The sequence below is a fragment of the Caretta caretta genome, chromosome 4, assembly GCF_965140235.1.
Source record: "Caretta caretta isolate rCarCar2 chromosome 4, rCarCar1.hap1, whole genome shotgun sequence".
Lineage (NCBI taxonomy): Eukaryota > Metazoa > Chordata > Testudines > Cheloniidae > Caretta > Caretta caretta.
This window is the reverse complement of record NC_134209.1, coordinates 58,773,862-58,797,622: the sequence shown is the minus strand read 5'-3', so window position 1 is coordinate 58,797,622 and position 23,761 is coordinate 58,773,862. Positions and strand designations below refer to the sequence as shown.

The 23,761-nt window shown below is 41.7% G+C and overlaps 1 long non-coding RNA gene across 2 annotated transcripts in view; it reads left to right on the top strand.

Annotated features, from left to right (window-relative positions):
* The first annotated feature begins 10,922 nt into the window (after positions 1-10,922).
* Positions 10,923-23,761, top strand: part of LOC142071757 (uncharacterized) — a 37,294-nt gene continuing 24,455 nt past the window's right edge. For both annotated transcript variants that reach the window (XR_012667949.1, XR_012667948.1), the window contains exon 1: positions 10,923-11,127. This is a non-coding gene — a long non-coding RNA (uncharacterized LOC142071757). The remainder of the gene's footprint in view (positions 11,128-23,761) is intronic.

Here is a 23,761-nt window from a genome sequence, read left to right as displayed (position 1 = left end):
AGAGATGAAAAACAGAGTTTCATCGCTTACAAGAAAATTTTATGTAGATTTTCCATTTTGCCTGTTCTTGTCTTAAGTATCACCTACCCAAATTTCAGATCAAATTCAAATATATCCAAACTGTGTGCATTTAACGGACACACATTTAAGTTACACAGCTATGCAAGCAAACATCCCCTCCCCTCCAAATTTGCAATAGCTTATCCAAATAAAATTTTATCTCAGTCTGAATGTGCTGTCTGAAACTTGGCTCAGTATTAATTAGAACATTATGAACATATTAGAAAGTGTAGGCATAATGTTATACAGATTTTAAATGTGTGCTTTAGGATTAGCTTCTTTTTGATAAGATACTGCTGTAATTTCTTGGTTTAGGATCCTATGTCCTTGAAAAGGAGAGAAAGCTTGGTCCAATGGTTAGGATACTAGTCTGGGACTTGGAAGACCCAGTTTAAATTCCCATAGATGCATTACATAACCTCAGTCAAGTCATTTGGTCTCTGCTTCAGTTCCCCCATCTGTAAAATAAAGATAATAACACTTCACAGGACTGTTGTGAGGCACATGTAAGACTAGCTGGGTGAATAATGGAATTGCCAGCACTCTGAAACATCCCCCCCCAAAAAAAAAAAATCATTGAGGGGAAATCATTTTGGATCAATCAAAACTTCAACCTGATTTTCTTTTTCTTTTGAGCATTTTAAAGCACTCTATTTTTTTAAAATAAAGTTAAAATTAAGGAAGTTCCTTAAAGAAAAGTTGAATAAAAATCAAAACATTTCAAATAAAAATGTAAAAGTGAACTATTTTGATTCTTTAAAAAAGTGTTTTCCCATCCTGATTGAGACAGTTTGACAAAACTGACGTGAATCAACAAAAAAGTTTCGGTGTTGCCAAATCTGCATTTTACACACACATACACACACAGAGCGCGCATCAAAAACAAAGGGTGCCCTCAAAAAAAAAAGTAATTTGGTTACAAGTATTTTGGATTCCTCTCACAACTGTTTCTTCTCATGTTAGTACATTTTGCATACAATAAAATTCTACTTCTGAAAACATTTTGTTTCCCAATGCATATTATTTTCCTCAATGCTAAAGCATGAATATGTTTTTATCAAAAACTGAATTTTAGTGATAATGTATATTTTGTATGAATGCTGCTTTGCTGGAGCAGTTACTCCATTTTGATTAGAGATGGCTTTATAAGCATGTCACTCGTGAATGCATTTGAAGTCCATTTAAAACAGGTTTCAGAGTAACAGCCGTGTGAGTCTGTATTCGCAAAAAGAAAAGGAGTACTTGTGGCACCTTAGAGACTAACCAATTTATTTGAGCATGAGCTTTCGTGAGCTACAGCTCACTTCATCGGATGCATACCGTGGAAACTGCAGCAGATATTATATACACACAGAGATCATGAAACAATACCTCCTCTCACCCCACTGTCCTGCTGGTAATAGCTTATCTAAAGTGATCATCAGGTGGGCCATTTCCAGCACAAATCCAGGTTTTCTCACCCTCCACCCCCCTACACACAAACTCACTCTCCTGCTGGTAATAGCCCATCCAAAGTGACAACTCTCTTCACAATGTGCATGATAATCAAGGTGGGCCATTTCCTGCACAAATCCAGGTTCTCTCACCCCCTCACCCCCCTCCAAAAACCACACACACAAACTCACTCTCCTGCTGGTAAAAGCTCATCCAAAGTGACCACACTCCCTACAATGTGCATGGTAATCAAGGTGGGCCATGTCCAGCACAAATCCAGGCTCTCTCAACCCCCCCTTCACCCCCCCGGGACACACACACACACACACAAACTCACTCTCCTCCTGGCAATAGCTCATCCAAACTGACCATTCTCCAAGTTTAAATCCAAGTTTAACCAGAACGTCTGGGGGGGCGGGGGTAGGAAAAAACAAGGGGAAATAGGCTACCTTGCATAATGACTTAGCCACTCCCAGTCTCTATTTAAGCCTAAATTAATAGTGTCCAATTTGCAAATGAATTCCAATTCAGCAGTTTCTCGCTGGAGTCTGGATTTGAAGTTTTTCTGTTTTAAGATAGCGACCTTCATGTCTGTGATTGCGTGACCAGAGAGATTGAAGTGTTCTCCGACTGGTTTATGAACAGTTTTCTTTTCAATAGCACCACAAGTTCTCAACTTGTTCTCATATTGTTTGAACAGGCAGAATTCTCACATGATTTAAAAAGATTCCTGATCAGTTAGAATCACTTTTGAACCAGTTGCAGAAAACTAATTTATCAGTTTTGGATACATCCAGGAAAAACAAAACAAAACCACAGACGCGCTTTCAGATCTGGAGAATAAAATCTATCCTTTGTCTGGGTATACTGCAAGAAGGACAGGTGACTTGTTATGGGTTTTAATCAGGCCGCAACTTTATTATATAGATGTCTGGGACTACCCGGCAGATAAAGTGTACAGTGCAGGCAAATACATGCTTATTCAAATCAATTCTCCGGGGCTTCCACCAGCCCCCCTTTGTTTCCATTCAGGTCCCCCAGGCTTGGACCTTACCATCCACCACCCTTATAAGAGGGTTATGGAGGGCTATGAGAACGGGGAGGCAGGGTTTTGGCTCCCTGACGTACCAATCAGAGGAGTCCCCAACCCCCTCCCCCATTCTGTTCCTTTATCCAGTTCCTCCTTTTAAAGTCTTTTACCAGGACAGTTATCTGGTCACTGGCTGCCCTCCCTATGGGGTAGCTACACTGAACATCCGCCACAAGGAGGTGCCAGCAAGGAGGCCTCCAGGTTCCCAGACATCTCCAAATGGCCTCTGGCCTAGCAGCCCTACTGGGGAGAAAGAACCCATTGTCCCATGTGTGATTGTCAAGGGGCACCAGCAGCTGCATTGTCCTTGACCCGGTAGTGCAACAACCGCCCTCCATGGAGGACCGCATAGGTGACCCATTCTCTGGATCCTTGAATTGACAAGACTCCTTAAAAGAAAAGAAAACAAACAACTTGTAAGCTGGAGCCAAAAATCTCCATTCTGCCGACCACATCACATTCCGAGGTTCCAGGGAGCCAGCGGCATCTGCTCGGGTTGACTGCTAGCCCCTGGTGCAAGCTCACAAAATCTGTCAAACTGGAAATGAGACAAGGCATCTGCTATGCCATTATCTATCCCCAGCATGTGCTTGGAAGAAAAATAGATGTTGAAGGTTAAGCATTGGAGAACAAACGCCCTTTTCAACTTCATAACCCTGTGCGATCTGGAAGTTTGGCAATTGATAACCTGTACCACTGCCATGTTGTCGCACCAGAAGCTCACCTTTTTATTAGCCAGCTCTGATTACCAAATCACCGCTGCAACTAAAATGGGTAAAAATTCCAAGAAGGTCATGTCACGCACAACCCCATTGTGTGTCCAGATGGCGGGCTATTTTTGTGCTCACCATTTGCTTTAATAAAAATCCCAAAATTTGTGCCCCGTGCCCCATGTGAGTGGATTTTTAACCCCCTTTGTAATAACCATTCCTCCCTTCACAATACCCCATTAAAATTGACTCAGAAAACTTTCCTACACCCTCAAGTTTTTCCTTCATCTTTCTAGTGAATCGAATGTAATGGTGTAGACTGGCTATGCCCGCCCTGGGGCAACAACCCTGCAAGCAAAGTTCAGGTGCCCCATAATAGATTGCAGTTCCTGCAGCCTGAGTTTTTTTAGCCCCCAGTGCTCTCTGGAGCAACCCCATTAGCTCCTGAAGCTTATCCTGAGGGAGCTGAGATACACCCTCCCTGGTGTCCAGCTCAATACCCAGGTAGGTCAATGCAGTGGAAGGGCCTTCTGTTTTCTCCTCCACCAGGGGTGCCCCCATTTTTTAGCCAGGGCCTGAAATGTGTCCAACAGCTGAAGACACTCATCTGACCCGGCTTGCCCTGCGAACAAAACATTATCCAAATAATGCACTACTTGGTTTAGTCTCACTGACCACACCACTGCCCAGTGCAACATTGTACTGGATTTCTCAAGAGCTGCACAGGATATTGAACAGCCCATGGGCATAGCCTTGTTGAAGTAAAATTGCCCCCAAAACAGAAATCCAACAGGTCAAAGTCCAACGGGTGCATCAGCAGTAGTCGAAAAGCAGACTTGATATCACATTTAGCCATTAGCGCCCCAGGGCCACCCAGCCTAATGATATGAATGGCTTCATCAATGGAGGAATAGAGTATGGAATATAGTGCCGGGTCTATCCCAGCATTAACAGAGCCACCTTGTGGGTATGACAGGTGATGAATTAATCAGTATATCCCTGGGGTCTTCTTGGGGACCAACTTCTGGGGGGGAAATCTAAAATGAGCTATAGGCAATTGATTAAATGGCCCAGCTATCCTGCCCTCCTTTAATTCTTGTGCAATCTTTTTTTTTTTTTGAACAATATGTCCCATCCCAGCTACTGACTTAGAATTCATTTGATGTTAAAAAAAATAATCTCCCACAAAAGGGATCTGAAATCCTGTTGTAAACCCCTCCCATAAATATGCCCCATCTGCCCTGTTAAGTGTTCTCCTATGGGATTACCCTAACACATCCAGTCTAATGCGCTTTGGCGCTCGCACCCAATGCACCACCCCCAGCTCATTCCCCTCCCCAGTTTATGCTCTGTGTCTCAGACCCTGTTCCACCCACGCCAAACCTATTTTTGATGCTTGCACCACCCCCATTCCTGTTTTCTCCCTGTGATCTTTCCTTTCTGCTCTGGCAAGAATGGGCTGAATGGGTCCCAAAACATGTCTCGCAAACGTGCCTGTATCTACAGGGTTTGCAAAAACAACCACCATCATTAAATGCCCAGCAAATACTATTACATGCCTGGGGCTCCTCCCAAGCTTCTTGTGGTATGAACAAACCACTGTCTATGTCAACTCCTGGTTCCCTTGGTGTCATCCTCTCCAACTACAGTGTGTGATGAGGTATGTCACATCTTATCCCAGTTTGTGTTGCTGCCCTTAATCGAAACTGCTCATCAAAATCAAAGCAGGACATGCCCCCAAACATAGTGTGCCCGCCTAATTATATCCTTAACCAAGGCAGGGCTCCTCTCTGAGTAGGCCTGTACTATAACACCCACATAGATTTTCCATGTTCTAAGCACCCTTGGCCTCTTGGGCAGTTCGTTGTTTTGCTTGCCTTGCCCATGTTTACTGTCTGTCAACACCTCCCTGTACAACAGGGATAATATATCCACGTATTCACCTCTCAGGATTTTATCTTTAGTTGTACTGAGTAGGTGAATTCCCATTGGGTCAACCACCCTGGTATAACCATACTCAGGATGGCATGCAGGGAGTTCTGCAGAGCTCTGCTTCCCCACAGATCCCCCAGGAGTCTCTACTGTGTCCCATGAGGTTACATGCCTTGATGGCCAATGAGTCCCCATGTGCCCAGGGGCTTCATTCCCAACATGGGCTTTGCTACCATTGCCGTGGGCCTGCCTGTGTCCTGCTGCCCAAACTTGAGCCCATGTGCAGACCCCTCACACAGCCCCCTTTTTCCCCCTGAGCTCACCCTTCTCCATGCCCCTGGAGCCATGCTGCTTCACAATCCTGTTTGCTGGCTTCCTCGCTGTGTGGAGCAAAGACTTGCCCCACCCAGGTTTTGTACCTTTATGCACATTCCTGGGGGGTGGGGGTGAATCACTGCTGCAAAGCTGAACACCGACCACCTTTTTTACAGCAGTTTCTGACATCCTTCCTTCCCTCCTCCCCGCCCACACACAAAGCAGAGCTGCCCTTCCTGGATAAGCCCAGACAAACTCTGTACCACCTTAGTTGTGGTGCAATCATTTTGCCTACTAAAATCCAGGGGTGTTGGATTTCAGGTTCTAATTCAAGCCCATCTCTAATGGTGATTATCAATATAAATGGAGTACATAAGAACAGCCACACTGGGTCAGACCAAAGATCCATCTAGCCGACTATCCTGCCTTCCAGCAGTGGCCAACACTAGGTGCCCCAGACAGAATGAACCGAACAGATAATCATCAAGTGATCCATCCCATCACCCATTCCCAGCTTCTGGAAAACAGAGGCTAGAGACACCATCACTGTCCATCCTGGCTAATAGCCATTGATGGACCTATCCTCCATGAACTTATCTAGTTTTTTGAACATAGTCTTGGGCTTCACAACATTCTCTGGCAAAGAGTTCCACAAAGAGACTGTGTGGTATGTTAAGAAATACTTCCTTTTGTTTATTTTAAACCTGCTGCCAATTAGTTTCATTTGGTGAACCCTAGAACTTGTGTTATGGAAAGAAGTAAATAACACTTCCTTATTTACTTTCTCCACACCATGATTTTGCAGACCTTTATTATATCCCTGTTTGGTCATCTCTTCTAAGCTAAAAAGTCCCAGTCTTGTTTCTCTTGCTTCATACAGAAGCTGTTCCATAACCCTAATCATTTTTGTTGCCCTTTTCTGAACCTTTTCCAATTCCAATATCTCTTTTTTGAGATGGGGCAAACACATCTGCATGCAGTATTCAAGATGTGTACACACCATGGATTTACATACAGGCAATGTGATATTTTCTGTCTTCTTATTTATCCCTATCTTATGACTCCCAGCATTCTGTTAGCATTTTGCTTCTAAGATGTATAAAAATAAAAAAAAAGTGGACACAGTAAATTTTCAGTACTCTAGGCAACACATTTCATGTTTGACTTGTTCTGGTGAAGAAAACAGGCCAGCAGTCAAATTGGCAAAATTGAGATCTAGTGCTATGCCAAATACCTGGAATGATGAGACTGCTCAGTTTTATCCAGGGGTTGAATTAAGTTGAGTTATCTGTGAAGGTCTTGAAGTATGCTAGATGCCCAGGGTATCAATATTAGTAATAAATATTTAAGTTATGACAATTCTCAAAGTCCTTAGTAAAAAATAGGTCACCATTGTAAGAGTTACGGTACAAGCATGGATAAGAGAATGCTTAGCTCAGATGGCATAAACACTAAAAGGGCACAAAAGGCATGAAGGTAAGAATGTATGACTAATATACAAACATATGACTATGGTGAAGAATTGGCATTGGGATTGTTACTTTTTCTCCATTTTTGAATTGAGGATGAAGATAGGATGAGGAATAGCAGGAATGGATAATTTAATAAGAGTAAGGGAGTCAATAAGAACACAGGAGTAAGAAAAAAGGAAGGAGGAGGAAACAAGAACATCACCTGTCTAATAGCAAAGAGCAGCTAGATTTTTGTAAGCCTCATCATTCAGGGGAAAGTCTCAAGAAGGATTGAAGAAAATCTAGATCTTGTACGAATAATATCAGGGCATGTTTTCCCATCTTATTTGTATTCTTTGGGTGGTAAAGGCTGGGAGTTGACAGGGTGAAAGTGGAGGTCAACATAATGATAATTCAATAGATCATCCTGTAGGGCGGGCTAAACTGTGAATGGTCTTAAAAGTAAAGACAGTGTGTTTGTGTTTGATACAGAATTCAAAGAGGGGGTTTGTGTAATCTCAGCAACAATCCAGAGAAATGGTATTAGCAGCAGCATTTTTAATTAACTTGTGTGTTTACTGCAACATCTTTGACTGGTGTAGTCAAAATACAAAGTGATAAGGGACTGTCCAAGAGTTTTAGTTGGAGGAGGAGGAAAATCTGGATATTAAAGATGTTGTGTAGGAAGAAGATACAAAATTACATCATCCTGATTACCTGGGTCTAGAAAGGATCAGATCAAGGATGATGCCAAGGTTATTGGGTTGTATGTTTAGGGAGGATGGTGATGATATGCAGAGTGATAGATAAAATGGGGAGAGGAACGGGCTAACACAGCAAGATCAAAAGTTCAGTTTTAGTTATCTATGTTTTATTCAAGATGATTGGACATTTATGATAGATGTAAAAATAAGGTTAAGATCCTTGATAAGATAGAGAGAAAGCTTACCAGCAGACAGGTAGATTTGAGACTCGTTGGTATAGAGAAGTCAGTGTAATGCTTTTGGATTCGATCACCTAGATAAATAGTGTAGCAGGAGAAGAAGGTGAAACCAGAGATTTTGCTTTTAGCTGTTCAGAAAACCCTTGCAGCACATAGGACAGAGATATGCAGGGGTGAAAAAAAGTTAGTTAGAAAGAGGGGTTTAAAACATCATAAAAGTCATCTCTCCAAGTTTGCATAACAAAGATAGTGACAGTATCATAATGCTTTAGCTTGCATAAAACAATAGTTAGTTTTAGAATTAAGGCTTTAGATAAGTAACAAATAATTTCTAGGGAAAAATCCAAAATGGCCACTGCCATTGATTCTCTATTATAAAACATCAAAATGTAGGACCCAGACTAAGTTGACCATCTGCAGATAAGAAATGAGGTTGAAGTAGAGTTCAACACATGACCCAACTTCCTCTCCAAAATGCCTGAAGGGTGGAGATAGGAGGAGGACTTCCGCTAATAGCTAGGAGGAGGATCTAGACAGGACTAGGGTACATGCTGATAAATTCAAATTGATTGGCTGAGCTGGTATAATTAGGCAGGGAGCAGTTATGCTAATTTCTGAGCTTGGCAAAGCAACCAATCAAAGAAGGCCAGACACTGAATACAAGGCTGACAGCTGGCAGGCTGATGTCAGGGGTAAGGGGTGGAACAAAGCAGAAAAGATCAGCTAGCAAGGAAAAGAGAAGCAGCTACCTGAAGAAGCAGCAGCAACCAAAGCTTCTGAGGCAACTAGAAACTTCTAGAAGGCAGCACCCACAGACGCCGAAGAAGCAGTCTGAGGTGGCAACTGGAGACAGTAGCAGCAACTGGGAGCCCTACAGTCCTGTCAACCATTTTTTATTACCTTGACATAGGAGAAGGACCCCCAGAGAGGATACAGAGGGATTATAAAAGGAGTGTAAGTTTGATTTTCTGTCTATTTTGACAAGAATGACTGGGTGTGCATGTAAATAAAGCTGGATACCTGTATTTATAGAAGCCCTACCCTAGTCCCTATTAGCATAAAGCAGAACAGGAACCCTCCTCTGCCACCAGGAACCAGTTCCATAGCTGAACTTCCTGGGTGTGGGAGCTTTGGAGCCCTGATTCAAGAAACAGCATATCAAGACCCACCCCATCCATCCTGTGACCATTTGGCCACTGCTCACAGGATGATAGTGTTAAATAGTAACTATTTTTCTTGTATTGTAATATCGTAATGCTTTCTTATACCTATGTTTAGAAGTTCTGCTTAACTACAGTATTGAAATAACATTGTATTAAACCTCTGTACATGTGTATAAAAGATCTATGTACTTTAAGTATTACATTGTAACTGCAAAGTATGCTACATTTCCTATGGTGTCTGTGTTTCATTTTATTGTGCTGCTTTAAATGTATTCTTTCTAAAGTATGATGTATTTTCTTGCTTTATTGACTATTTTGTAACTGCTTAATTCCTTTAAGAAATATTTTATTTTTGAAGAATTACTGCTTGGAGACAATCCTTTGAGCAGAGGGCTGTATCTTCCCAGGGGTTAGTAGGATTAACCGGCTCTGGGGAGTCCTCTGTGGATTGGACCACCACCTTATTACCCATTTGGGCAGAATAAATTAACAATTTATGGCTATAGGCAGGCCAATATTAAAGTGTCTGAGGTCCAAATTTGGGATAACAAAGGGTCCAAGGATAAAGCCTTTGGAGAAGTGCACAGAAAGAGTGGAGACAGGATAACAATGGCCCACCAAATAAGACTGATGAAGTTATCAAAAAGGCAGTGGAAAATCATGAGAAGACAGCAACAAGGAAGCCAGTAGAGAATAGACGTTCAAAAAGTAGGGAGTGGTCAACAAGATCAAAAGCCATCAAAAGGTTAAGGAGAACAAAGGTGAGTATAGGCCCTGAGATTTTGCCAGGAAGTGCTCATTGCGGACATTGGTGAGAGCAATTTTATGGAATACCATAGCAGAAGCCAGTTTGGAGAGAGTCAGTGATGAAACTGGAGAAAAGTAACTGAAGACAAGGGTTATAGATGTCACATTTGAGAAGCTTGTAGATGAAGGGAGGAAATGATTGTTTGAGAGTGAGACAGAACCTAGGATAAGTTTCTTTAAGAAAAGCATACTTGTACTTTGAGATGAAGGAACCTCATGAAAAAAAAAGACTCTGAGGAGAAAAGTGAGGGTGAAGTTTGAGGGAAAGTGTAAGAGGGAGGTTAGGTGATAAGACCATTGGGGAAATACACTTGACATCCCTGGGTCCTGTGTTGGTGATATACTGTGGGAAGGTGCAAAATTTGTGAGCTTCACTCCAGCATAGCAAAAAGCAGAGTTGCATATAGGAGTCTTAAACAGGTCCAGTTTGGAGGCAAGAAGGGGTGCTTTAGCCTATATACTGACTAGGGTACTTAACTGTGGAAGAGGGGTTCCACTCTGGTTCTTCCTAGAAAGAGGTCAAGAAAAGTGAATGATATGCTGTTTCTTGAATCAGGGCTCCAAAGCTCCCACACCCAGGAAGTTCAGCTATGGAACTGGTTCCTGGTGGCAGAGGAGGGTTCCTGTTCTGCTTTATGCTAATAGGGACTAGGGTAGGGCTCTTCTCTAGCTGTTGGAAGCAAGTTACTGGAAGTAGGAAGGTTCATATATAAAAAGAGTTCAGCAATTGTTTTTTAGAAATGTTACCTATCTTGTTCTTATCTTTAAAGTACATATTGGACAACTTCTCTATCTTTTCATTTCATCATCTGATATATACCCAAATATGTTCATTCCTTATCTAATATTTAATCAGTTATTTATTTTAGCAGTACTTTGTGTTTAAGAATAGGATGATGTTCTTTAAAAGTAACTTTAGACACTATCATAGATGTAGTTTTATATGTATAGAGAAAGCAGCCATTTTCCTTCTATGCAGATGAAACTAATAACACTGCTGCCATCCTCTGCCTTTCATTCATGTAAGCTCATCTTACACTCCAGCACATCGCTTATTGCTGCTACCCATGCATGTTTGGCAGTCATGGATTATTTTTAACTGTATTTTTTGAAATTTAAAAGCAGAGCAAAAGCTATGGCCAATATCAAATGTAATATAAATTGTCTAGAAAGCTGGTAACATTGAAGAGGGATAGAAGCTGTACAAATGGTTCCTCAAGAGGTAGGTAACATTTTAATATATAGATGCATACTCATGGCACACATGTATGTGTATCTGACTAAATAAGTGAATGCTGACTAAATTAAAAGTGAAAATGAAATGTATGGTCTAATCCAGTAGTTCTCAAGCAGGGGTATATGTATCCTTGAGAGTATGCAGATGTCTAGACCACATACATCAACTCATCTAGACATTTGCCCAGTTTTACAACAGGCTACATAAAAGGGACAAGTGAAGTCAGTACAAATTAAAATTTCATACAGTTACTTGTATATAGAGCAGTATAAACTTTCCATGAAATGTAAGTACACTATTTATTCCAATTGATTTATTGTATAATATGGTAAAAATGAGAAAGTAAGCAATTTTCCAGTAATAGTGTGCTGTGACACATTTGTATTTTATGTCTGATTTTGTAAGCAAGTAGTTTTTAAGTGAGGTGAAACTTGGGATACACAAGACAAATAGCAGCCTACTGAAAGAGGTACAGTAGTCTGGAAAGATTGACAGCCACTGGTCTAATCCAACACCTGAAGGTGTTTCTCCACATTACTAAGCCACATAATTCGGCCTGTGTGTCATAAATGTTCCAGGATATTCTGGAATGGAAGCAGTTACTAATGTTCAATAGCAGTCATACATGAGTAACTTGCACAGGAGCTATCAGCACTATGCACTCCTCTATTCAGTGCTGTTAGTCCCTTATTTGCATGAGAAGTAGCTGTGTGCTTGCTCTTTAACACACAAAAATGATGATATGCAATACTTTAAGAAACATGATTGAGTATATATAATTTTGTATTTCTAGTACATCTTCATAAAAAGTGTAAATTGTAAGAGTCAGTGCAATTTACTGCTCGAAAAGATGCATTTTTTTTTTTGGTGGGAGAAGCATAACTTTCAGTTTGTGCCCTGGTGTTAGTAAAAACAGATAGAAACAGTGATTGCTGATACATAGTTACTCACCTTTCCAGTAGATGGTAGTGCAGATGTGCATAAGAGAAGATTGTATTGGGGACTGAAACAAACAATATGTAGACATTTTCAAATACAGATTATGGAGGCGTTTTTAGATGCTTCCGTTTTTAAAAGTCATGCGAATCTGCGGAATCTGGGATAAATGTACAATCTGACCTTTTCATTCTAGATACTAATCCTTAGCAAACACCTAATTGTTCTATGTTCATAGAAAACCTCTGATGGATCACAAATAGACATGAAAGACAGGGATGTGCAGAAATCAATAGCAGCTATAATTATGTAGAACTGTAAATCTCAGTACTGGCACATGATAGTCCCATTGAATTTTGACATCTGTGGCAGTATATTTCTTCAGACTCGCTGTGTTACTATATTGGTAGTGAGGGACAAGGAACAAAATTCTTAGTTCCTACAGCTTTTCCAATGCAAAATTTTCCCTTGCCGGCTTGTTATGGTTGAGGTGTAAGCTGATTTTAGTAGCAGTACTTATTTTAGTGTGATAAGATATTAGAGGCAACCTCTTTATGTTCTCAGTAAATGAAGGAAACCTGCATCACACCAGTGGGAAATAAGTTTTCCATAGTTTTAATTTATTTCAAATTACTTAGAGATTTTCCTATTTTATTATAATATATAAAAAACTAAAACCGAAAGAAACAATAGTTTTAATACACAGGAACAGATGAAGGAAGTTAAAGAAAACTGATCACAGGACAAGCAAACAAGAATATATAGAAGCTATTTTACCTTATATGTTTTATATATGGTAATATGCCAACAGATTATTTGAACATACTGAATTTCTAAACTTTTTGACAGGGAAAGTATTAACATACCGTCTTTGAAGAGTCCCTGCAACATTTTCTTACGCCCATCCATACAAAAGTTTGTGCACTCTTAAGATAATTTTGCTACAATTTCCCACCATTTCTACCATCAGTTCAGCGGAGGTCTCGACCACATGCTACCAGGTACAGCAGAGGCCACTGACACACTGCCTACATAAGCCCTCCCAACATTGCCACCACCAGTGGAGCTGAACTTGTGTAAACAATGCTACAGAATGTAATACCCATAGGATACCACCTCATTACTGTTATGACCTTGTTATAGGCTGACTTTAATTTAAACCTAAAAAGTGAAGTAGAAGTAGTTTTTTTTTTAAACTCGTTTTTCCCTGAAGAAATTTTCTCAACTGTGTTGACAGATCCAAAATGATGAGCCCCTCTGACAGCTATGGAGACTATTATGCAAAATTTATATCTCAATGAAAATTAGGTGGTACATTTCAAATAATATACATATAGCTGGCCTGGGAGCAAGGAAGGTGGCAAAAAGTTCTGTGGCAGTTTACGGGAAGCAATATGATCTGCTCCTGTGCAGACTGGCTCTGCTAATGCAAAATGAAATCTTGACAAAACTGTTGAATGGCAGTTCTGTCCAGATCTAGCAGACTCAGGAACGTTGTGTTTCTGAGTCTGGATTATCCCTTTGCTATCATCAGATTGCATGTAGTGCAAGTGTGCTGCCGACAGATCCTGGTTGTCAGCAGCCAGGGTCAGTCCAGGAGCTCTGGAGTTTAATGCATGAGCCTCTACTGCATGAGCTAAAAAAACAATCTCTTAGCCAAGATTGTAGCAGGCTCAACCTCTGGCTGATCTAGCTGCCACCAGAAGGGGACATCATGCTACACCAAGTAGGCCTCATTTATACAAGCCAAGGGCAGAAGTGTAGAAGCTGGCATCAAACTTGTTTTTATACTCTCCTGCCCCAGTGGGTAGTTGGTGCAGGGTTGGTCCCACGCTGTAAATGTTGAATGCTAATGGGCTTAAAAATGCAGCTGGGGATTAGCTCACCATTGGTACTTACCACCAAACCAAGGGCCACAAAGTCTGGATTCTATTTTCAGATAGCCCACTGAGTTGTTCTGACACACTGAAAGAGGCCATATTTACTCAGGGTCAGATTCTGGTCTCATTTATGGAAGTGTAAATCTAAGCAGAGGGTTGGACTAGATGACCTCTTGAGGTCCCTTCCAACCCTGATATTCTATGATTCTATGATAAGATAATGCCATTAAAAACAGAATTTGGCTCTGAACAATTCTATGCTTTTAATAATTACGTAAAGAGAAACTTTGTAAAGCACTTTGAAATCCTTGAATGAAAATCATACAAGCGAAGAGTATCATTAGGACTTCAGACATCTCTGGCTGTGTCAGCCTGAAAGTATTTCGCATTCTATGTTAATGTTCATTTGAAGGGCAATCATTTGTCTTCCTCCCTTTCAGTATAGTTTTTCCATCTAGCAAACTGTCATAAATATAAAGGGAAGGGTAAACCCCTTTAAAATCCCTCCTGGCCAGAGGAAAAATCCTCTCACCTGTAAAGGGTTAAGAAGCTAAAGGTAACCTCGCTGGCACCTGACCAAAATGACCAATGAGGAGACGATACTTTCAAAAACTGGGAGGAGGGAGAAAAAACAAAGGGTCTGTGTCCGTCTGTATGCTGCTTTTGCCGGGGATAGAACAGGAATGGAGTCTTAGAACTTTTAGTAAGTAATCTAGCTAGGTATGTGTTAGATTATGATTTCTTTAAATGGCTGAGAAAAGAACTGTGCTGAATAGAATGACTATTTCTGTTTGTGTGTCTTTTTTTGTAACTTAAGGTTTTGCCTAGAGGGATTCTCTATGTTTTGAATCTAATTACCCTGTAAGGTATCTACCATCCTGATTTTACAGAGGTGATTCCTTTACTTCTATTAAAAGTCTTCTTGTAAGAAAACTGAATGCTTTTTCATTGTTCTCAGATCCAAGGGTTTGGGTCTGTGGTCACCTATGCAACTTGGTGAGGATTTTTACCAAACCTTCCCCAGGAAGTGGGGTGCAAGGGTTGGGAGGATTTTTTGGGGAAAGACACGTCCAAACTACATTTCCCAGTAAACCCAGTTAAAGTTTGGTGGTGACAGTGGAAATCCAGGGGCAAAGAATAAAATTAATGTGTACCTTGGGGAAGTTTTAACCTAAGCTGGTGAAAGTAGGCTTAGGAGGTTTTCATGCAGGTCCCCACATCTGTACCCTAGAGTTCAGAGTGGGGAAGGAACCTTGACATGAACGATGCAGGGTAAGCCATCGTTGCCTCAAGGCTGGCATAGTTTCTTGATCTTGGCTGGCTCATCACGAGCAGCCTTCATGAAGGGGAAGGAAATCCATGGTAGTGTGTAGAATTTATCACTTGTATTATTTGTATTACCATAGTGTCTAGTCATGGATGATTGTGTTCACACAGTTATTGTGGGAGGTGTTAAAAAAAATCCCATAAACGATGTACCGTGCCCTAAAGAGCTTTCTAGACAAGAGAGAGATGGATACAGAAATGGGAGTACCAGAAAACACTAAGTCATTATTGGGGTAGTATGATAGGAAATGATCTCAGTACACCAGACTAACAATTGTCAAGTTCTTCTTAGACACGACAAATGAGTTTTGTGGAGGGTTTTGAAGGACAACAATGAGTTAATATATTAACTGGTGATGTGGTAAGTCTTCCAGGAGACTTCCTACAAAAATTATGGGTGACTGAACTACTTCAAAAAAATAATGACAGGTTTCAGAGTAACAGCCATGTTAGTCTGTATTCGCAAAAAGAAAAGGAGTACTTGTGGCACCTTAGAGACTAACCAATTTATTTGAGCATGAGCTTTCGTGAGCTACAGCTCACTTCATCAGATGCATACCGTGGAAACTGCAGCAGACTTTATATATACACAGAGAATATGAAACAATACCTCCTCCCACCCCACTGTCCTGCTGGTAATAGCTTATCTAAAGTGATCATCAGGTGGGCCATTTCCAGCACAAATCCAGGTTTTCTCACCCTCCACCCCCCCACACAAATTCACTCTCCTGCTGGTTCTAGCCCATCCAAAGTGACAACTCTTTACATAATCAAGTCGGGCTATTTCCCGCATAAATCCAGGTTTTCTCACATCCCCCCCACCCCCATACACACACAAACTCACTCTCCTGCTGGTAATAGCTCATCTAAACTGACCACTCTCCAAGTTTAAATCCAAGTTAAACCAGAACATCTGGGGGGGGGGTAGGAAAAAACAAGAGGAAACAGGCTACCTTGCATAATGACTTAGCCACTCCCAGTCTCTATTTAAGCCTAAATTAATAGTATCCAATTTGCAAATGAATTCCAATTCAGCAGTTTCTCGCTGGAGTCTGGATTTGAAGTTTTTTTGTTTTAAGATAGCGACCTTCATGTCTGTGATTGCGTGACCAGAGAGATTGAAGTGTTCTCCGACTGGTTTATGAATGTTATAATTCTTGACATCTGATTTGTGTCCATTTATTCTTTTACGTAGAGACTGTCCAGTTTGACCAATGTACATGGCAGAGGGACATTGCTGGCACATGATGGCATATATCACATTGGTGGATGTGCAGGTGAACGAGCCTCTGATAGTGTGGCTGATGTTATTAGGCCCTGTGATGGTGTCCCCTGAATAGATATGTGGGCACAATTGGCAACGGGCTTTGTTGCAAGGATAAGTTCCTGGGTTAGTGGTTCTGTTGTGTGGTATGTGGTTGTTGGTGAGTATTTGCTTCAGGTTGCGGGGCTGTCTGTAGGCAAGGACTGGCCTGTCTCCCAAGACTTGTGAGAGTGTTGGGTCATCCTTTAGGATAGGTTGTAGATCCTTAATAATGCGTTGGAGGGGTTTTAGTTGGGGGCTGAAAGTGACCGCTAGTGGCGTTCTGTTATTTTCTTTGTTAGGCCTGTCCTGTAGTAGGTAACTTCTGGGAACTCTTCTGGCTCTATCAATCTGTTTCTTTACTTCTGCAGGTGGGTATTGTAGTTGTAAGAAAGCTTGACAGAGATCTTGTAGGTGTTTGTCTCTGTCTGAGGGGTTGGAGCAAATGCGGTTGTATCGCAGAGCTTGGCTGTAGACGATGGATCGTGTGGTGTGGTCAGGGTGAAAGCTGGAGGCATGCAGGTAGGAATAGCGGTCAGTAGGTTTCCGGTATAGGGTGGTGTTTATGTGGCCATTGTTTATTAGCACTGTAGTGTCCAGGAAGTGGATCTCTTGTGTTGTCTGGACCAGGCTGAGGTTGGTGGTGGGATGGAAATTGTTGAAATCATGGTGGAATTCCTCAAGGGCTTCTTTTCCATGGGTCCAGATGATGAAGATGTCATCAATATAGCGCAAGTAGAGTAGGGGCTTTAGGAGACGAGAGCTGAGGAAGCATTGTTCTAAATCAGCCATAAAAATGTTGGCATACTGTGGGGCCATGCGGGTACCCATAGCAGTGCCGCTGATCTGAAGGTATACATTGTCCCCAAATGTGAAATAGTTATGGGTAAGGACAAAGTTCCATCCCACCACCAACCTCAGCCTGGTCCAGTCTCAGACAGAGACAAACACCTACAAGATCTCTGTCAAGCTTTCTTACAACTACAATACCCACCTGCAGAAGTAAAGAAACAGATTGATAGAGCCAGAAGAGTTCCCAGAAGTTACCTACTACAGGACAGGCCTAACAAAGAAAATAACAGAACGCCACTAGCGGTCACTTTCAGCCCCCAACTAGATGTTCTGGTTTAACTTGGATTTAAACTTGGAGAGTGGTCAGTTTAGATGAGCTATTACCAGCAGGAGAGTGAGTTTGTGTGTGTATGGGGGTGGGGGGGATGTGAGAAAACCTGGATTTATGCAGGAAATAGCCCGACTTGATTATGTAAAGAGTTGTCACTTTGGATGGGCTAGCACCAGCAGGAGAGTGAATTTGTGTGGGGGGGTGGAGGGTGAGAAAACCTGGATTTGTGCTGGAAATGGTCCACCTGATGATCACTTTGGATAAGCCATTACCAGCAGGACAGTGGGGTGGGAGGAGGTATTGTTTCATATTCTCTGTGTATATATAAAGTCTGCTGCAGTTTCCACGGTATACATCTGATGAAGTGAGCTGTAGCTCACGAAAGCTCATGCTCAAATAAATTGGTTAGTCTCTAAGGTGCCACAAGTACTCCTTTTCTTTTTTCAAAAAAATAAGAAACCCACCACTGATCATTCACCAATTTTTAAAAATTTACTCAACAAAACTTTTACTGGCTGGATGGTAAGTGTGCCTTGTTTTCAGTTGGGACAGAAGGTGGTTGTGCTACAAGTCTCATGAGAGCCTGCTTTAATGGTGTTTCTGCTCAAGTTTTGAGGACTCAATCCTATATTTTAAACGGTATTGAGATATTGTGTTTACCAACAAAACACCTAAGGTATTTAGAAACTTAAATCTCATTTTCAGAAAGGATTTAGGCATATGAATCTAAATCCCATGAATAAGTCAATGGAATTTGGACTAAGTGCCTAAATCCCTTCTGAAAATGATATAGCAACACCAAAATATCTTTAAAAATCTGGGCCTAAGATTTAGACAATTTGACTAAACTCAGATAAACATCCAAGCGAACAGAATTCAAAACCTTTTGATATTCAGCCCTAATTAGCAACAGCAGAGAAGTTTGGTTGTACAAAACCATTCAATCAAAATAATGCTAATAAAACATACAGGCACCCTAAAATGAACTGAATATCCTTAAAAGTTCCACAAAAAGTACTCCTGTGCAGGCTTTTAGAGAGAGCCCATGAGAAGACTGGCCCCTCTCTGGAAAACTGAACTATTAGTGTAAAGTAGCTGCATGTAAAAAAAGACTAATTGCATTGGAATAAAATTAGAGCTCAGATGTTATAGTCATGTCAATTTCTTTATCATGAGGAATAACCATATGCACTAAAAACTGTTAACATAAAACTATAGGAAAAATGAATAGGATGAAAATCAATAAGGACAAATGTAAAGTACTATACTTAGGAAGGAATAACAGTTGCATAAATACAAAATGGGTAATGATTGTACTGCAGAAGAGGATTGGGAGGTACACTGGATCACAAACAAAATAGGAGACAACAATGTAATACTGTTGCAAAAAAGTGTACATCAATCTGGGATGTATTAGTAAGAGTGTCATAAGCAAGACAAGTAGTAATTCTTCCACTCTACTCAGCACTGATAAGGCCTCAACTGCAGTACTGTCTCAAGTTCTAGGAACACACTTGGAAAAGATGTGGACCAACTGAAGAAAGTCTAGAGGAAAGCAACAAAAATAATTTAAAGTTTAGAACACATGACCTAAGGAAAGGAAAGATGGGGGGGGGAGAAGGGTTGTTTAGTCAGGGGAAGAGAAGACTGAGGGGGGACATAAGTCTTCAAGTATGTAAAAATGCTATTGTAAAGAGGAGGGAAATGCATTGTTATCCACTGAGGACAGGACAAGAAGTAATGGGCCTAAACTGCAGCAAGGGAGATTTAGTTTAGACATTAGGAAAAACTTCCTGACTCTAATGGTAGTTAAGCACTGGAACAAGTAATCACTGGACGTTTTTAAGAACAGATTAGACAGACAGGTGTCAGGGATGGTCTAGAGATAATTCTTTGTCCTGCCTCAGTGCAGGAGACCAGAGTAGAAGGGGATCTTGTAAGAAGGGTCCCTGCCAGTCTGATGATTCTATAGCTGTATACTGGGGGGAAAAAAAGAAAAGAAAAAAAAGAAAAAGCTAGTTTGTGAATCTGCTCACTGCTCCACTATTTTTTTTTTCCTAATGAAAATCATTGCCCTATGTTATTCTTTTAAACATCTTTTATTGCCCATGCTTTATGGTGAGTTTCCTTTGTTGTGATATCTGCTTGTCATATGAAAGGCAAAACAGACATACTTCAGTGTGTGGGTTTGTATTTTTATAGTCGGAGGCTCAGTGGAGATGGAATTGATAGATCAAAGTCTTATCCCATAATAACAGATGTAGTTAATTATTTACCTTCATTCTTGTCCTCTGTAGTTAATACAGTATATCCTAATATAAGCTGCTAAATTTCCCCCTTTTCTAGTCTATTTAAATTATGATTTGAAGATATATTAACGAAGCTGTGTAGTTAACTTTTTTTAAAAAAGGTTTCAATATTTACATGACCAAATTCCAACTTGAGTCATTACATTCTGCCTACTTAATTTCCCCATGTAGTTTCAATTAGATGAAGTACAGAAGAATAACTTATGTCCTAAAACTTCTGTAGTGTTGCTGCCACTATTAAACAACTTCTGAATTTCACCCTAGAGTGACTGTACAGATCCCTATATACAATAAGTAAAATGAACTGGGACCCCGCTAGATGAAAGTTGTTACTAGAGCTAAAGATAGGGGTGAAATCCCTCTGTTTATGTACAGTTGTGACATGGGCAGTGGCAATGAAATCTTTCCTACACTGCCCCATCAACACTGATGTATCCTTTCAGGTCAGTCTCCATGAACCTTCAATCCAGTCTTTGGAGAGACCTCTACAGAGAGTACCATTCTTGCAGTGGGGACACATTGCCCAATAAGAACTTGATTGACAACCAAATTAATTGTATATAAGCCAGAGGACAGACAGACGATCTTGGTTTCTCCCCAGTGGACATATTTGGACTGAAAACCTAACACAGGTACTATTGTGCCACATTTTTAAATGTATTTAGGCACCTAATGGGATTTATGAGAGTAAATGGGTTTTTGCTCTCTAGGAAAAAAAAGGCCACTAGGCACATATCTGCATCTTTAGGGCCCTAAAAACCATTAAAAATTTGCCCCCCGTGTCCCATTTCCAAAGTCCTGACCCACCCAGTTCTACTATATTTTAGTCTGAGGAGCAAATGGTATCTCTACTGTATGAGAAGAGGCAACTGAACTTATGAGTTCATGTTGCTTGGGAAAGTTGGGCTGGGGAAGGGGGAGGGAGAGAAGATTTAGGAGTGCAGAGATGTTACCTGCACCTTTGAACTTAATTCCATGGCAGCCTCCTGCTTGCGAATGAGCAAGGGATGGGGTTTAAAGATCTGTTATACAGACGTTTGTCTTCTCTGGATAGGGGGCATGTTAAAAAGAGTGGGTATGACTGTCTCAGGCTAATCTGTGGGGAGAGTGTGGTGGAAACCCCAAGGCAGCTGCATAGCATTAGGTAAGCTATGTACAGGTTTGGGGAATAGGCCCTTTGTTAGTGAACTTTTTCCTCCTATCTTTTAAAACAGTTGTCAACTTTGTCAAGCCCCCACCCCACTTCCCCCCATGGACATGTTTCCAAATAACTCAAGGAGTTACTAGTCCCCAGGCCACCAGGAAGTTGTATAAATAATTAGATGAATTCTAAGTTAATTTAAATATGAATATCCTAATTCAGAGCAGCAATAAGGTAGAAGAAGTCTCTATAAAGATCCATTAGTTTGAATATTGTTCCAGAAGTATGGAGCCCTCACAATCTCCAGGAACACCATCCTGCAACAAGTCCCCCTTCCTGCAGGTGTATTCTTGGTAGGCAGCCCACAGGGTGCTTTTGTGGGAGAGGACACAGTCATTCTAAGGGGAGGATAAGGTCTTTTCTCCTTCAGCAGTTCCTTCTCTTAAGGAAAGCTTGGTTTCTCCTCTCCAAGGGGATTTTACAGAAGAAATGAAGAGGTTTTCCCCTTTTTTCTTCCCCTGATTGGGGCTTCTCCTATTGCAGATGACCATGTTTGAGGTTCCTCCCATTTTTCTACAATTGAATATCTTTCCCCCTTCTGCCCCTCTAGGCCCCCCTCCATTCAATGTTCACTCCTTTTCTATGTTCCCCTTGCAGTGTGTGCCTGCTCCTTTGCTCTTTTGTGTGATCTCCCAATCCCACCATTCAGTTTGTAAATACACCCCTCCTTATCGGTACTCCCTCATTATTTCAGGGCAGCCTTGCAAGTAGTCCTCACCACAGTTTCCCCCTTGATTCCTCAAACTCACTATAGCCTTTGAGTACACAGATAGGATTTTTGCAGGGGTAATTATCAAAAGTCCCACTAACAGGAATCAGAATTGCCCTATTACAGTCCAAACTGTACAGTTATCCCAACAGTTCATCACTAAGTATCAGTCCAGCCTCTGTCACCACACCTCCCTTCATCTCTTTACCTGGGAAGTTGCCCAGCTTGGTTTCCTTCCCAAGTAGGAGCTTCAACTCTTGCCTGGAAGACAGCAATAGGCTCAACCTTCTCCCCATCCCCCCCACCCCTGTGCCCCATTATTCAGCTCTCTCAGGCCTTTTGTCTTCAGCTCTCCGTCCAGCTCTTAGCCCTGGTCTACACTATGAGTTTAGGTCAAATTTAGCAGTGTTAGATTGATTTAACCCTGCACCCATCCACACGATGAAGACATTTTTGTCAATTTAAAGGGATCTTAAAATCAATTTCTGTACTCCTCCCCGATGAGGGGATTAGTGCTGAAATCGACATTGCTGGGTCGAATTTGGGGTAGTGTGGGTGCAATTTACCGGTATTGGCCTCCGGGAGCTATCTTAGAGTGCTCCATTGTGACCACTCTGGACAGCACTTTCAACTCAGATGCACTAGCCAGGTACACAGGAAAACCACTGGGAACTTTTGAATTTCATTTCCTGTTTGGCCAGCGTGGCGAGCTCATCAGGAGAGGTGACCATGCAGTCCCAGAATCGCAAAAGAGCTCCAGCGTGTACCGAACGGGAGGTACTGGATCTGATCACTGTATGGGAAGATGAATCTGTGCTATCAGAACTCCGTTCCAAAAGATGAAATGCCAATATATTTGAAAAAAATCTCCAAGGGCATGATAGACAGAGGCTATAACAGGGACCCGCAGCAGTGCCGCATGAAAATTAAGGAGCTCAGGCAAGCCTACCAAAAAAACAAAGACAAACAGCCACTCCGGGTCAAAGCCCCAGACATGCCGCTTCTATGATGAGCTGCATGCAATTCTAGGGGGTGCCCCTATCACCCTGTCTGTGGACACCTGCAAGGGGGGAGTCTCATACAACAGGGATGAGGATTTTGGGAATGAGGAAGAGATGAGGAGGAAGAGGAGGAGAGCACACAACAGGCAAGTGGAGAAACCGTTCTCCCTGACAGCCAGGAACTGTTTATCATCCTGGAGCCAATACCTCCCAAGGCGGGCTCCCAGACCATGAAGCCAGAGAAGGCACCTCTGGTGTCTGTGCCTTTGTCAATATAATACATGGTTTAAAAGCAAGCATGTTTAATGATTAATTTGTCCTGAAGACTTGGGATGCATCCGTGGCCAGTACAGCTACTGGAAAAGTCTGTTAACATGTTTGGGGATGGAGCAGAAATCCTCCAGGGACATTATTAAGGGGACATTCAGAGGTGGCCGTTCCTGCTGGGCTGCTTGCCTGTGGCTGAAAAGAAATCACCCCTGCTTTTAGCCACACGGTTGTGGAGGGGGGGCCTGTTCACGGGGAGCTGTTCGTGTTTGGCTGGAAGGGATCTTCCCTGCTACTAGTCACGCGGTGGGAGGAGGGGTGAAGCGATCATCCCAGAGAATTGGGTGGGGGGGTTAGTTAGGTTTGTGCCTCACCTTAACCCAAAAACTGCAGCCCCTCCTTTTAAATGGCCAACCCAACAGGTGCTTGGTATGGGAAAGGCGGGCGCTGCTGTTTGAAACATTCCCACATGTTATGAAGGCTGAAGAAGCCGAAAGACTGTGGCTTACCATGGCTGCCTGCAAGCCAAATTCTGTTGCCCAGCTCTACATGCGTGATCTCTCA